A 4,525-nucleotide genomic window follows, 5' to 3' on the forward strand; every position below is an offset into this window, starting at 1 on the left:
CCTGGAGACTTTTGATACCTGTTCTTTGTTGAATCATCCTTGTCTTTGTAATCCCTCACCTTTCAAAAGGGCATCATCTCTCCTCAGATAGTTTTCTCTACTGAATGGCCATCTGCACAGGATTCAAGCACCCACCCAGACCAACTGAAGCAGAACCCTGGGGTGGAACCCAGTGATTCCTGTTTGAGCAAACCCATCTGGGCTGAGGCTGACTGACTTCAGAACCTCTACCGCCTTAATTAATTGAGAAATCTTATCCACTTGATCAAGTACGATATCATAAGGATGAGTTGATCTCATACTACTTCTGGGTTTTGTTAATTTTTTATAGAAGTCTCTGGGTGATTTAATCACCAAGTCATGTCCGACTCTTGTGACCCTGTGGACTATAGCCTGCCAGGCTCCTTTGTCCATGGGACTGTCCAGGCAAGAATACTGCAGTGGGTTGCCATTCCCTTCTCCAGGGGATCTTCCTGACCCAGGGATTGGAGCCTGGTCCCCTGAATTGAAGGCAGATTCTTTACTGACTGAGCCACCAGGGAAGCCCAAGATACCAGGGAAGTCTTTGGAGTTATGCTTTGCTTTTTTCCCTATTTAGTGCATAAAACACAGTTGCATTATCATTGCGGGTGAAGCCACGTGTTAATATTCATTACCCCTTTCACGCTAGGTTTGTCACTTTGCTTTAACTCTCTCCTTGCCTGATATTGTTACTCCTAGCTTTCTCTTTGTTAGCGTTTGCCTGGTCGGTCTTTGCCCAATCTAATTTTAGTAGCTTCTTTCACACATACCTCATTCTGCAAGACTTTCTCCCAACAGGTATGCTGAACCTATGTGCATTTGTTAGTGGCATTTCATCCGAATGTGTGACTCGAACATGATGGCTTATGTGTCACTTGTCACTAGCTTCACTTTGGAGATTTGTTTTCAATACACCCTGTATTTCCTAAATCATTTGCTCTAGGGATTTCTTTTCCTTTCTTTGCTTTGTTTTCCCCTTTCTCTTCTTTTTGATATTTGTGGGATATGTGAGTTTGACTTCCGGTACTTTGGAGGATTTATAGTACATTTTTAGTTTGTCAAGTTGTCATCATTATTATTCACGTGTCACACTTATGAATAATAAGTACATTTATGTCTTAATTTAAGAAGTATAGATAGCATCTATAGACTCCACTTTTCTGTTTTGCCACATATAATATTGTAATTATTTGCTTCTATTTCTTAAACTTTTATTTTGTATTAAGGTATAGCTGATTACCAATGTTGTGATAGTTTTCAGGTGAATAGCGAAGGGACTCAGCCGTACACATACATGTATCCATCCCCCCCACCCCCGCAAACTCCTCTCCCATCCAGGCTGCCGCATAACATTGAACAGAGTTCCCTGTGCTATACGGTAGGTCTTTGTTGGTTTTCCATTTTCAATACAGCAGGGTGCACATGTCCATCCCAGACTCCCTAACTACCCCTACCTCCCCATTTTTCCCTTTTTGCCACTGTAATATTGTTTTATTGTGTGTGTGTGGTTCCCTTCACTACAGCAATATATTTAAAATTCTTTTTTTAATAATGGGTGTTTAATGGATTTACACATCATCCTTGTTCAGGGGCCATGCTAATCTCTGTCGGCTTCCAGTTTTAGTACATGTGCTGCTGAAGCAAACACACTAGCACACTTAAAACTTCGTTTAACTTAGAGCGTGTAAGAAAGAGCCTTTCTTATCTTTCTTCTCCGGTGACGGGAGGGGTGTGGGAAGGGCATTCCCTGGTCCCCAGAGACGCTCGGTCTTCACCTCCCTGACACTCACCTCTGAACTGGCCCTGGCTTCATCTCTGTTGCAAAGTATCAACACACAAGTTTCCCTCTAGAGAGAACAAGTCGGTGAAACGATAAAATACCTCCATCTGACAAGTAAATTGCACTTGTTAATCTTATACTTTTCTTTATCAGCTTAATCTATTCTTTGGCATCTGTGGTAAGTAAACAGGTTTTGTTGCCAAATGATAAATAGGGGGGAAATTAGAGGCTTTTGCCTTGACGCTAATTAAGTCCTTAGAGAAAGTAGTGATTCATGGTTGCGCCGACTGGGAAAATGCTATCGTGGCTAGACTGATTTTACTGGTTTCAGTGAAGACATGCCACTCTGCTTTTTTCAAAGTTTATTACAGGGTCCTGAATAAAGAATGCATCTGAAAACAACCCAGAACTGAATATTTCCTTATATAGTCATCCAACATTTATAGATTTTTTTACCCCCTATTAAAAGTTTGAATTTAATTCAGTGTAACTTCTCAGTCAAAATCACCACTTCCTCTAATTTTCTCACTACTCCATCCTGTCTCCAACTCATAGTTAATTAGCAGAATGTCTGCCTTTTTCAGCTGTTGTCCCCACTTCTCCTAGCCCTCCATGACTAAAATTGAGGTCCCGACCTGAGTGTTTGGAGAGACCAACCAGCTACCTACCTAATGGAGGCAAACCAGTGGGCTTACCCCTAACAGATCATACCTAAAGGCAACAGAGAAGGCCTCCCTGTTCTGCGGATTTAGGGCTCCCACTGCTACGACCTTCATAAGGGCCTCTGCGTTCCTGGGAGTTTCTGTATTTCTGAATGGAAAAGAACAGGACTTGTCTCATGAGTTCTGGGCTCTGTGTCTATGTGGTATTTGTCCTCAAGGCAACACTTTGAGGGAGACCTGGGGTGCTCGGAGGGTGGAGGCAGCTCTCTCAAGGTGCTGGGACCAAGAGCTGGTGCAGGTGGATTCCATGGCATTCTATGGCATTGACTGATGGATTCCATGGCATTCCAAGCTGCCCCTGTTTCTGTGAGCAACCTCACTTCAGACACCTGGCATGACCTGGGGGCTGGGCATCTGGTGGTGGTGGCGTGGAGCACCCCCTTAGGAAGAGAAAAGATGAGCGGCTTCTTCCCTCCAGATTCTCTGGCTCTGCCGCTCGAGTGACCTAGGCTGAGTGGTGCTATTCCAAAAAACCATCCATAGAGAAAGCTAGAGCTGTGTTGGCAATGGCTGCTGAAAAAGTCTACTCTCTACCCTAATTTTTTTAGGTTATAGAGTACTTACTATCTTTCCTTGAAAGAAATACTATAAAATCAACTTTTTAATTCTGTTTCTGCTTTCCAGAGGCCAAGGTCTTTATTTGAACAAGCACACCTGAGTGTCCCTCTCCCATCTCTCTTGCCCTGTTCCTACCCTCTCAGGACTCAATCTCTGTAGGTAAAGACTCTGCTCTGCACTTGTTCTGACTCTGACACATGCTCACTTTGCCTTATGAAAGGCCAGAAGTACCCAAGAATCAACACACTCTCTGAAAACAGCCTTTAAGGATAATAGATGGATTTTGGTGTATACCTCAACTTCCTAGCCTCTCAGGGGGACTGGCTCTGTGGCATGTCCTCCAGGGGTTCCACACAGGATGAAACATCACTCGCCTTCGACACTAGCTTCTTGATGAAACATCCTTCATTACTACTCATATTTATAATCCCAGCTGGGAAGCAGTGAGTAGGATGAACATGACTTATCCAAGATCATTCAGGAGGTTAACAGTAGATGTCAGTAGACTTATCAACTCAATCTGAAGAAGAAGTTGGCTGCCACAGCTAATTGAAGATGCAAGCAATTGCTCGTGGGTGTAGAGAGTTCTCTGACTGCAGCAATATTTAAAGAATGAAAAGTCAGAGGGCAGGGGTTTTGAAAAAAGACTCAGCAGCTTGATAGCTATAACGCTAAGCTTTCCAAGAGTGAAATTTTTTAGGTACAGTGTGCTTTGTGATGGACAATGTAATCACCAACTCCACCTCTTTGTTTTCTCTTGTATTTACACGTGTCAACAATGACCTTAAATACATAAAATCATGTCCCTGTGAACCCTGGGACACACCCAGGGTCAGCACATGTTTCTCTGCTCCTCTAAATTCCAACACTTTGGGCTCAGCTCTCTTGGCAAGACTATTATTGAAAGTCTCTGTTTGTCTCTAATGAATATCGTTCTCACGCCTGTGAACAGGGGCTGTGCCATCCCTTCACCATTAGCATCATTACCACCTCACACTGTGACTGGCCTTTCACAGGTGCTTGGTAGCTGTTTGTGGGATGAAAGACAGTGAGCTCAGTGTTTGGCTCTGAGGATATAAAGATGAACAGGTAACATTCCTTTGTCCCTCAAGGGCTCAGATGACTTCTATGCAACATCAAAGTTGGTAGAGCTCTGGGAGCTGGGTCCCTGACAAGGATGAAGGGTATGTCAAGGAAGCTGATGATGGAGATGGCTTAGTGCAGTGAGTCTCCATCCTTAGCATGTCTGAGGATCCTGTGGCGATGCTGTGAAAATGCAGCTTCTGAGTCAAGGGTCAGGAGGAGAGCTCAGGACTCTGTATTGCTAACAACCTTCCACGGGCCGTGATGCATCTGGTCAGCAGACCACTCTTTGAGTAGCAAGGTCTTAGAAGGTAGTAGGTTTTCCCTAAATGATGTGGATTCCAGAAAAGCAAAGATTACA

The 4,525-nt window shown here is 43.8% G+C and overlaps 1 non-coding gene across 1 annotated transcript; it reads right to left on the reverse strand.

Annotated features, from left to right (window-relative positions):
* Nucleotides 1–1,565: 1,565 nt before the first annotated feature.
* Nucleotides 1,566–1,669, reverse strand: LOC113903782. Its single transcript, XR_003514318.1, has one exon. It is a non-coding gene; the product is annotated as a U6 spliceosomal RNA (small nuclear RNA).
* Nucleotides 1,670–4,525: the final 2,856 nt, after the last annotated feature.

Source organism: Bos indicus x Bos taurus, chromosome 13 (assembly GCF_003369695.1).
Source record: "Bos indicus x Bos taurus breed Angus x Brahman F1 hybrid chromosome 13, Bos_hybrid_MaternalHap_v2.0, whole genome shotgun sequence".
Taxonomy (NCBI): domain Eukaryota; kingdom Metazoa; phylum Chordata; class Mammalia; order Artiodactyla; family Bovidae; genus Bos; species Bos indicus x Bos taurus.